This window comes from Zootoca vivipara, chromosome 4 (assembly GCF_963506605.1).
Source record: "Zootoca vivipara chromosome 4, rZooViv1.1, whole genome shotgun sequence".
Classification (NCBI taxonomy): domain Eukaryota; kingdom Metazoa; phylum Chordata; class Lepidosauria; order Squamata; family Lacertidae; genus Zootoca; species Zootoca vivipara.
Window position 1 is genome coordinate 66,440,966 of NC_083279.1, and position 12,495 is coordinate 66,453,460.

The 12,495-nt window shown below is 41.3% G+C and overlaps 1 protein-coding gene across 1 annotated transcript in view; it reads left to right on the forward strand.

Moving 5' to 3' along the window:
- Positions 1–12,495, forward strand: part of GUCA1C (guanylate cyclase activator 1C) — a 38,238-nt gene that overhangs the window by 2,906 nt on the left and 22,837 nt on the right. The gene's annotated exons all lie outside the window — the stretch shown is intronic.

Below are 12,495 nucleotides of genomic sequence, written 5' to 3' on the forward strand. Positions count from 1 at the left end.
AGTACCATCCTTTGCTTCAATCTTCAGTCCCCACCCCCCATAAAAGGACAGGACTCTTCGTTTCCTTTAGTTGGCTATTCAACCAAAGATGGACAAACTACCCCAGAAGAAGCACAGAGCAGTGGCTCTGTGAAGGGCAAAATATGGTATACAGTTTTAAAATAAATATCTACCATTATCTCTAACCTAAGGAGAAACATATAAAGCACCACTGGTGAACTGTCATGAATAGACATATCTCTCATGTTAGTATTATTGTGTTGTTAATAACAGCAACCTTCTCTTCACCAGAAAGGTTCCAGGGCAGGTATCAAATAGAGAAGGGCATTTCCTCAGCATAGGGCAAAAGTTGTGCAATGAGGGTGCCAAATGCATCTCTGTGGAGAGGGAATTCCTCAGCTCAGGGGCTGCCACAGAGAATTCCCTCTTGTGCAAGTCACTCCTTTCAAAACCCAAGGGTGGATGAACTACCAAGAAGGCTCCGTCTGCTGATTTCTACATGAAGGAAACTCAGGCTTGTTGCTGCCCCGCTGGAAGGAACTTGGAAGCACCCAACACCATTTTCAAGTAACTACAGGAACACACTGTAGTTAGTTTAGCTAAGGTTTTGTACAAACAAGCCGATTTCAAACAATGGTTTCCGACGCTGGCTTGTTCAAGTAAGCCATCGTTAAAATTAACCTCAGTTTCCAGTTTGGATTAAACCATCTATGGATAGTTAAGAAGCAAAACTAATGTTTCCAACTTTATCCATACGGCTACTCCAGAGCAATGACAGGGGAGTCCCACCCAACATGCTTTGACTCCAAATGAGATTTTCCATGTGAAGAATTTAAGAAGAAAACATGCACTTCTACAAGTATATTCTGAATTTAGGCATACTATGAATGGGGAAAGGGTTTGCTTGGTAGAGAAGCTTGTGTAGTTCCAGCTTTTTTCAATACTAGGCATAGCATTTTTCATTCGCCCAGGACACCTAGTGATGTTTTGTTAGATTCTATCGTCTTTATGCCTTCCTGTTTCCTACTGATTTAACATTTTAATATGGAGCTTTGTTAATGTGTTTTTACTGTATTTTATTCTTCTATTAACATAAACTACCCTAGGAGAATTTGACAGAAATGCCAGCATGAGATTTTACATGCACCTTCCTACATATGTAAAAATGTAAAAGCTGTTACTGAGCAGCCTCCATTGGAGGATTTGTAGTGTCACATCACAGTCCTGGATTTGAATAAAGCCAGGGTGGGGAAAGAGAGCGTAACAGAAGGCAGGTTTGGCAGGTTTTAAAATGAGAGTTTTAAATAACAGCAGAAGTTTGAATAAAGTAGGGATGGGTGGACACAGGGAATCTATGAAGATATGGCAGGCTTGGGTAAGGCTGGGTAAGGTGTAAAGGATTGGGGTTGGCAACTGAGGTGGCCAACATTATTTTTGCAAATATAACACACAGGAAAGAAACATAGTCAGCTGATATTCACACACAAAATTATTCCATCAATCTTGACTTCCACACATAAAATAGGTAGTCCTTATATCCAAACATGATTGATGACCATAAGCTACGTGTTCAAATTGTTTGTTCTTCCAAGCTTGAAGTATAAATCTCTTTGCAACCATAAGACGGACATTTTTGTTGTCCATCTGCTACGGTAGTCTCCACACCACAAGAATATAATTTGAGAGTGCATGAACATCCTCAAAGCATTGCTTTTTCTAAAACAGAGTCAATCTGAACAATAATTTCTGACCAGAAAAAGAACAGCACAGGACATGCCCAAATCATATGCTTCAAAGAGCAGAATTATATTGTCAGCTTCTCTCTGAACTAATCAATTTCTTCTTAAATACACACTGTGGAGTCCAGTATACCCAGAACATCCATTTTTGTTAAGTTGGTCTCCATTTTAAATAAAAAAAAATTAAATATAGACGCTAAAGCAACTTTCCATTGATTAGGCTGTATGGACCCCTCTAACTCCTTATTCCATTCATCTCTAAGAACCTGAACATCCAACTTAGAACATTCCAATAAACATTTATAAACAACTATTGTGGGTTTAGCTTTCTGCAAATATCCAATTATTTCCTCCAGCAATATATGAGATGCTGAGGCAACTAAAAGCTGATGATCCATAAATGGGCACTAATAGGTGCTGCAGTTGAAGATAATACCACTCAGCCCAAGCAGGTAAGTGGTACCTAAACAGCAGCATTGAAAAGAAATAAAATTATCCATCCCATCCAACCAACTAACCGATCAAAGGTACAAGGAGTTAATTTATCATGAGAATATTGGTCAAAATGCAACTGATGAGACATTATATGCCATGCCTCCCTAGCCACTGAAACTACAGGCGGAAAAGAAAAATTATAAGAGTTTGGATTTGATATCCCACCTTTCACTCCCTTTAAGGAGTCTCAAAGCGGCTAACAATCTCCTTTCCCTTCCTCCCCCACAACAAACACTCTGTGAGGTGAGTGAGGCTGAGAGACTTCAGAGAAGCGTGACTAGCCCAAGGTCACCCAGCAGCTGCATGTGGAGGAACGGGGAAGCGAACCCAGTTCACCAGATTACAAGTCCACCGTTCTTAACCACTACACCATGCTGGTCCTTTTCTTCTTATTTCTGTAGACCCTAACAACATCCATCCATAAAAGGGTGCCAAATACATCCTTACCAAAGTTTATACACATGAGGGTATTTGCAGACAAATGAGGCTCACCAAAAATTTGTACAAGGTAAAAAGTATGCTTCAAGGTATAAACAAAGACCTTAAAAATTAAATCCTTCCAATATTGACAACTAAAGCTTTTTTAAAAAGAGAGAGAGAGAGGTCTCCCAAGCAAGCCTCTGAAATGCCCCATGAAATTTGAGAAAAGACACTTGGGGCATTCATAAAGAAATATCATGAAGCACATATGATCCATGGACAAATATTCATCTTATTCAGCCTCACCCCAAATATGAAGTCCAAGAAACACCCATGTTTTCAAACAGCTTTCTCTGTCAAGCTATTTAGAATCAGTCTAATCATGGAGAAATGCCTCTTGGAAACAAAATATAGTCAAACCTCGGTTCCCGAACGTCTCCGTTTTGGAACGTTTCAGCTCCCGAACGACAAAAACCCGGAAGTGAATGCTCCGATTTTCGAACATTTTTCTGAAACCGAACATCTGACACTGCTTCCGCTTGAGTGCAGGAAGTTCCTGCAACCAGTTGGAAGCCACGCCTCAGTAGTCGAACCTTTTGGAAGCCAAACAGGCTTCCGAAGCGGATTACATTCGACAACCGAGGTTTAACTGTAACTTAATCTGTTATAATCTCTAAGTTTCAAAAAAAAATATATGCCAATTAGCATATAAACTAGATATATTAATTATGCCCCCTGACATTAATTCAAATGTTAAGCAATTAATTGTATAGCCAGAAATCACACAAAAATTATCAATTCTATTTAGTGCAGGTATGGATGATTTGGGCCTACTGATAAGTTACAACAATGAATCTGGATATCCACGGTGTTAGATTCCACTTGTTCATGCATGGAGCCATGAATCTCCATTCTTCCGAAGGCTCCAAACACAAATCAAAGATCAACGGAGAGGGAAGCCCTGACTCCTGCCTTTCTCTAAACCAGCCATGCTGAAGGGAATCCCATTTATCCTCACCTGTGATTGGGGAGACAGGTACAATATTATAATCCAATTAATAAATTCCTGAGGAAACCCAAATTATAAAAATAACTAGAAAGAAACAGCCAATATATTTTGTAAAATGCTGTTTCAGCATCGAGGGGGGTTGGGAATCAAAGCCGCATCATTTCTTTCACTCTTTAAAGCCACCGGATTTGCTACTAGTCTTAAATTATGTGCACCCTGACTTTGGCAAACAAAGCCCACCTGATATATCACAACCTGCAAGGTGCAAGCAAGGATTGCTAGTAACATCTTGGCATCTACATTAATTAAGGAGATTGACCTGTAATTTGCACTATTACCAGATTTGGGAATAGCAATATAAACATCATACAGTGAAGATGGCAGAGTACACATTATGTTAAAGGGAGGGGCAAAAAAGAGACTAAAAGAATTTTGTCCTGGAAGAGGGCATAGCTAGCAGTCCACACCAAAACAATTAGCTACTGGTCACTCCACCACTGCCAACCATACATACTAAAGGTTAATCCTGCATGAATGTAACACTCTCTGAGCTGAAAGTCCTTCCCTTTAGCTCAAGTGTGTAGAATCTCATTATCCTTCTGTGTTTTTCTATACAGTATAAGCAGCTTTGGGACCCACCGGGTGAAAAGCAGAGTGTTACTGTTTAAAGTATATTAATAGCTGTATATAGTTAGTTACTTAGCAATGGAGACAGTGCATCTGCATATATTCACTCTCATCTTTTTTTAATTGAATTGGCATATTGCAGGACCAAGCATTTGGGGCGGGGGGGGGGGGGTTATAGGGCTAAGCCCTGGTGAGCCTTGCTCAGTGAACCTTTGCTTTAATAGCATGAGCAACCATGGGAATAGTACAGCCTCTAATTCAGGTTTCCCCTTCTTTCTGGATAAGCCCTCAACTTTTGTGACAATTAGTTTGGGGAACCAAATCAAGACATGATTTTATGGATCACCAGAGTATATGGGACCACTCAAACTAGGTACAGTCAGAGTTCCTTGAAAGATCTGCATGTATCCTACAGTACCGGTATTTCTGATCTCAATGGCAGAGATCCCTTTCCTTGCCCCCCAAAACAGCAAGGGATCAAATCAGCATCTCACTTCTCCTGAGCTTCTTCCAGATTGGAAAAGGCTCAATCAATATTTGATAAAGGGCATTATCAACATTTGCTGAGCACCAGTCTACACAGGGGTTGAATTCATAAACCCAAGCCAGCCGAAGACATTTTGCTGCCTGAGGCAAAGGAAAAGACTTTCACCCCAAATCTAAGTGGATGTAGGAAATCCATCCAATGGAAGCCCAAAGCAACTTATAAAACATGTGTGGTGAACTTTTTTCAGCCTGTGGGCCACATTTCCTTCTGTACAACCTTCCAAGGCCACATGACAGTGATGGGTGTGTACAGAAGCAGAAATGGGTGGTGCAACAAATACAAATTCTACTTTAGGCTCCGTTCTACATAGACTCCTTTTTATCCTCCAGCCAGATAAGCAAGAGACGTTAGCAGAGTTCAACAACACTTTTCAGCCAGGCACAAACACACAGCTGTCATGTTCTGGTGGGTGCCCTCAGGCGGTGGGGTTCCAATTCGCATAAGACTCTTACCAAAATACTCGCCAACGAGGACAGGGTTACAGATGCAACACAGTTCAGACAAATTAAGGTCAAGCACAGTGTATCGGTCTTGATCCAAAATCCAATCCAGACATAAGGTCAGGCAGGAATCCAAGGTCAATATCACACGGTGTTCAGGCAACATACAGGACAGTAAGCAGGGGACCAGACTCTGCAATGAGGAACCACAGGTCTCTGTTTCCAGCAACTCAAGAAGGAAGCATTATATACCCTTCCTGGGCCACAACCTAACCATAGCTGTTGGCAGAGAAAGGATTTTGGTGATTCCTTACTCATGAGGAGACACTTTACTCATGAACTATGTGATAACTCTGGGTTCATAACACACACTATGTTGCTGTTCTTTGGCTCACTGTTCTCAAGGACTGTGGCTCTACCTCCTTTGATAGCTCCAGTGTTCTTCAGCAGGTCTCATTCCCTGGGGTCTTCAAGGGGATCCTCAGCAGTGGGTCCAGGAGACCCTGGCTGCTGCTCCTCAACCTGTGGGGAGCCTTGTTCATCCTCTGAGGACTTTGTGTCTAGTATCAGGTCAGGACTAGGCATGGCATCAGGATGTGAACCAGGACCAGTGAGGGGTATGGCCTGGAGATTTTGGGGTAGCCAGGGAGAGTTCCAAGGACCAGACAGAGAGGCCCAGGGGGGCCTGCATTTGGCTCCCAGGCCTGATGTTTCCCACCTCTATTATAGTCCCTAGGGATGTATCATCTACCCAAAGTTGTTCTCAGCTTCGCCTTCTCAGTCTTTCCTTTATCACTTCCTCCCCGGTCACTACCAGCACGTGCTCATCACCCACTTGATCTTTTTCTTCTTAGTTACCGCATACGTGGGACCTATCATTCACGACTGCTTAGAGATTGGCTTTTTGCCAGGAATAGCTCCCAAGGTCCTGTGTACTTGTTTGAAAGCTTGGTAACCTTTTGGGGCAGGTGGGGTGGGGTGGTGAGATGCCTTCACTAAAATTGCAATGTGCCATATAAGAAGCCTTCTGACACAAACAGATTTTCTTTAAATGTATCCCGAGAGTGGATCTGTTTGCTGTAGATATGTTACAGGACTCTTCTGGTTTAAAACAGGGGGCTGAAGGTAATCTTACTTAAGTTTCTATTATTACTTAGCCTTTGTGCCCCCATCGTGTAAGAGGTTTAGACTAGTTGTCAGTACGTACAGGGTTTGTGTGTGTGTGGATAGAAGCCACTGAAGATGAGAAATGAGATAGATGAATAAAACACCGGAATTTAGGATACTTACTGTGTGCTACGCAATGGGCGTCAATGAATCATCACCTGCGGAAGATATCCTGAACCAAGAGGCCCACCACTGGTATACCAAATTTATGAAAGAGTGTCCATCGGGGCAACTGAGCCTGCATGAATTCAAGGCGCTTCTGGGTCTCACTGGTTTGAGTCCACAGGCAAATCATTATGTTGATCAAGTGTTCAACACATTTGACTTAAACAAGGTAAGCCCAATTTTATACCTTGCTGCTAGGGTAGCTACCATTTAAATGCACTCTGAAAACAGCAGAATAGCTCACAGGCCTATGCTGTGAAGATAGTATTTTGCTATGCTCATTCTGGCTGCCTCTAAAAGCATTCCTAATTATTGTCATCGTCTATTTATGTGGAAGCATTTAAAACATAGACATGCCAGATAGAATAGAATAGATGATAGATAGATAGATAGATAGATAGATAGATAGATAGATAGATAGATAGATAGATAGAGGTAGATGATAGATTGATAGATTGATAGATGATGGAAAAAAGAAAGAAGCCAGTTTGAAAATTATGTTAACCATATATATATTTATTTCCCCAGTTAACCATTATCTCAATTGCTGGCAGTTGCTTCTATAGTTTGAAAGCACTTTCAAAATACTCAAGAGTATATTAGCACAATTTCAACCCATAGAGATAGGAAGAGAATTATTATTTTTTTGCTGTCCAAAAAGGGAATTGAAGCACTGAGCAAATGCTGCATGACCTGCCCTAAGCCTTGCTGAATATCTAGAATCTTAAACCCTACTCCATTAAAATTAATGGGAACTTCACAATTGGCTTATAAAGAAACAGGATCGTCTAGTGTCTTTTATTCACAAAACTGAAATCCTATTTGAAGACCCCTTTTTTCTGTTTGTATTTCAATTCAGTCCCACTGGCTGTCAGGTCAATGCAATCTTCTATAAGATAATCAAATTTCTAACATGTCATTAAACCACGAGAAACTGTATTATTACTGAACATATACAGCATTTTCAATAAGCCTTCCACAAGCCATCCGTTTATTTTTATTTTTATTTTCTGCTTGTCTGCACTCATTGCAAGCTTTCTTTCCAATCAATAGTTATGGCATTGTTTACTCCCTATATAAAATATTAAAATGAAAATAAGTTATTCATTAAACACCACTGGCTTGAATTTCATAACATAGTACTGGAATAATAACAGCAACTTACCTGCCTTTAACAATAGGATTTCATAGAGGCACATATATGCAATGGGTGTCGTATATGTTAAGAAAATCAAACCCTTCTTTTCACCAGTCTATTGACTCCTAAGTCTGCTAAAATCAGAGGTTATATCTTGCTCATTGGTCATATACAGACTTGTATTCAATGGCGTCCAACTGCTGTTAGATGGCACTTTGATCCAGTCAAGGTTTCCATCGGTAGAATGGGAAGGGGGGTAATTTCTCCCCTGATTTTCCTCTTCCCCTTGAAGCCCCCCGAGGCCCCTAATGTGATCCAGAGGATTGGGATTGGAAGACCCTTCAGAGCAGCTTGGAAGGTGGTGTAGGAACGGCAAGGGGATCTCCCTCCCCAGACCTCTGCTGCTGGATCAAGTAGCTCTATCGGCATATTCTTATTCTTATTCTTATTCTTATTACTTCTTAGTCAACCTTCACTATGATGGCTCAGGGTGTGCTATAGCAATTTAAAAATACAATCTGAAAATCAGTTTTTATTTGTTATCGTGGTATGTATTTTAGGGTTTTATATTATAAACCACCCTGTGATCTTCGGGTGAAGAGTGGTATAGATTTCTTTTTTTAAAAAAACAATACCAAAATAGTAAGGTGGTCCTAAAAATATAGATCAGGTGTCAAAGACCAGGGTAAAGGGGTGTGTCTTCAGCATGTGACAGAAACTGCATCAGGAAGAAGGTACCAGGCATACCTTTGTGTTACGAGAATTCCACAAGGTCGGGACTGCCACTAAGTCTCAGGCTGCTCCCCTCCTGCTGATCTTAACAGCCAAGAGGATTGGTAGGGATAGAGACAGTCTTTGAGGCATTGGGGGTCTAAGCCCAGTATACCTGAAGGAACGTCTCCACCCCCATCGTTCAGCTTGAGGTCCAGCTTCTGGCGGTTCCCTCACTGCGAGAAGTGAGGTTACAGGGAACCAGGCAGAAGGCCTTCTTGGTAGTGGTGCCTGCCTTGTAGAACCCCCTCTCATCAGATGTCAAGGAAATAAGCAACTATCTGACTTTTAGAAGACATCTGATGGCCCCCCTGTTTAGGGAAGTTTTTAATGTCTGATGTTTTATCGCTTTTTTAACATTATTATTATTATTATTATTATTATTATTATTATTATTATCATTAATTCTGTTGGGAGCCGCCCAGAGTGGCTGGGGAAACCCAGTCAGATGGGCGGGGTAAAAATAAATTATTATTATTATTATTATTATTATTATTATTATTACTATTATTAGTCATTTAAGGCTTTACACACAAATGTGGGGAGCTTGAATTGGGCCCAGAAAAAAAGTGTGCATGAGTTGGATGCAACCCTTTCTACATTAATTAAGCAAGATACACACTGCACATTGACACTTTCCCCCACTATCATTCCCCATGCCTGTGTCTGCCCCACACCCCTGAAATTGGCTCAGAGGATCCCAGGAGAACCCCTAGAACAGCACTTTGGGAGAGGGGATGCGGATAGTTCCCTCAGAAGGCTGGTATGCTTGCACTAATAGAACATTTGTAATAGCACAATGCTGTATTCCACCTACTAGATTTTGCTACTCTGGATTTTATTTGTAAGTTTTAAATTGCCTTTAAATTTTCTCTTCCCGCTTCTCTGTTTAAAGTGATTACATATATACTGTATATATAGCAAATTCTAGTAAGAGATCACCTGTGTATCCAAGAGAACGGTCATGGTTTCAAGAGCTAGAGCAGTATGTGATGGTATTGTTGTTTTCCTCTATTCTGAAATGCAAATGGAAATAAAAAGCCATTGGAATAGCTTGAGTAGTCCTATAATTAATTCCCCAATCCTAAACAATTTAAAACAAGGAGCTATTGGAGGTTATGAAACAAAATGACTGCATAATGTGTTTTATTTAACATGGAACCCTGGGGCACCTAATGCCTCCCAAATTGAGCATTGCATTCAAGCTCACGATACACATTCACCTTTTACAATGGTTTAGGAGATTTCAAGAGTGATTCATCCCTGCCGTTCCTTCAGATTGGGGCAATCCATTTATCAGCGTGTACCACTGCTTTACTGATGTTCCATGTGGTATTCCACCTCAATAACCATTTCAAAACAGCCATAATTTTTTATTGGCCTCCAGAATAAATTCAGAACAGAAGTGTAAGATATAGATCAAAATTAAATATGTAAGCAAATAAATCTGCACAAGAGCATATCCAAGCTGCCAATTCAGTTACTACACCAGGTGCACATGGTTAGCGCACTAAACCAAGAAGCCTAATGGCCAAATGCGTGATCTGGAAGATGGGAGATCCTTAGTTCAAATTTAATCCTGGCTAGAAACTCACTAAGGTTGTGTACACACTACAGTTTAATCTAGAATTGAAGGAGACTGGGTTCTTGTTTTTTCTACATGGTCCACACTCAATCCAGATCTGCTGCATATTTTTTGCTCCTGAAAAGTGCATCTTGAAAAACTGGTTTCACTCTGAAAATAAAAGCTCATCGCAGATTGAGTCTGCATTACCCTGCAGTGTGTCCAGTTGAAAACAGATGTAGCTGTATACCAAGATCACAATCACTACTTCCTTCTTCATTAACACACATAATTGTATTTGTATGCCACCTTTAGAAGTAAAATGATGCTCAAGGCTGCTTACAACATGAATTTTTTTTACATAATTACAAACATAACAAAATTAGTCATAAACAATCAATAGAACATCAAACCAAATTAATTTCCACATAAAGCATAAGATTTAAAATAAAGATACAAAAATTCAGTATCAATTTTTTTAAAAAAAAAACCCTCCAGAAAACTCCTAAACAATACTCCAACACAAGATTCTGCTCAGCAGCCTCATCTTTTGTAGCTGGAGTCAATCAAGGCCCCACCCTCCCAGGCCAGGTGGGGAATGACCTACAATGCAGGGAGCAGGTCTTCTAGAACTCACGAACAAGATGGGGCATGTGCAGGAAGGAAAATGTGTGAATGACCTAGTCAAGGGGAGGGTTTTCAAATGCATATCAAGTAATCACACCCCTCCTTGTGGGTGATAGGATCTAGAATCAATCTAGATTGAAAGCAACATGTTGGGGCTAAGCATGAATGATTCCAGATTGAGAGAAAGACCTACATTTTTGTGCAGACAAAATGTAATCTGAACTTAACAATACTGCCTTAGTTTACACGATAGTTGTAAAGACTCTTGAGATAATGTTTGGGAAGTGCTTTGAGCACTTTGGAAAACTGTGATGGAGTGGAAGCGGGGCAGGTATGACTGACAGCTTGAACCAGCATTTGATTCACTGCTGTGCTCATCTGTAAGTTCAATTATAAAGTTGGGAAGAACCCGCTGAGAGTGCTCTTTATTGAACATCTGTGTTCATCCTTGACTTCTCTTGTCAATCTGTGCAAACACCCAGACAAGCTCATCCATAAAAAGTGGCATACCCTAGCTCTCTCTTTGTTTATCTTAAGTTGTTCCTGGTTTTCCATCAACCACTTAGGGAGCCAAACTAACTGTGCTGTTTTGCATCCTTACATTTCATGTGCTGGTGTTCTAAAATGCAGATACCACTAGCTGGGTACATGCCATGATCCCAGCAGTTACCAGAACACCGAGCTGGAAGCCACAGTGCTACCAGCTAAGGAACCAAACTAGGTTCCTGCCTCCGAGGTTGATGAATGTAGAGCATCTGAACACGAGGGTGGCAGACAGAAGCCCATTGGCCAGAGCACCAGTGATCCATGAACCTGAGCCAATACCCTCCCGTCTGTCTTCCCCCAAGCCTGAGAAGCCAAATGCCTCCCGGAGTCCCTCATCAGTCCAACAGTGCCAGGAGCATATCAGACAGGAGGCAATACAGCAAAGGAGCGGAGCCTTTCTTCAGGCCACAGGACTGGCCCCTTAAATAGACTCTGCTTCTCCATAAGGGGGCAGATCCTGAAAGGAATGGACTGAGATACAGAGATACAGAAGAGCTCTGTTACTTTCCAACCCATATCAGAGCAAGTTGTCCACTGGGAGCTCTCCATGGTGCTGGAATGACTGGCCTGCTTTGCTGCTCTACCTCATGGGCCCCCTACACAGGACCAGGACTGAGGTGATTAATGGGATCACAGCAGGCATGGAGAGAGAATCTGTTCAGAAAAAATGTTGCCTGCTTTTCTGAAGCTAATATTGGCTTGGAATCCCCCCCCCAATCAAATACCAGCTTCAGGAAAGAGATTTTCCTTAGGCCCACATGGGAGACTATAGTTAAATCCTCCTCCATGTCTATCACAATCACAATAACTACCACCCTCCAGCTGATACTATTTGCTTTTAAACAATTCTTGCACATTTATTGCAAAGACACGTTTAACTTCACATCTGCGTTGGCTCTCAGGGTGAGAGAAACAGAGGTTTCTATATGTTTATTGAAACTGACTACCTTGCTAATTGTACAATTGATGTACAGTGCTCCTCAGCAATTTCTTCACTTGTTTACCTTACGGGTCTGCATTTTCTGTTTATTTACATGCATGTCTGATTTTATGTCACTTTCCAATTTCCCCTGAAATAAGCCTCTTTCTCTTGAATAGGAACTTTGCATGCAGGTACTTAGATTCAGTAGCATTGTTTCGAAACGGGCAGAAAGCAGGCAGGCAAGCAAAGAAGGCATGATGCTGGTCACATGACAGCAATGGGACCAGCTCAGGATCCATGGGCTCCCAGGCCACCTCA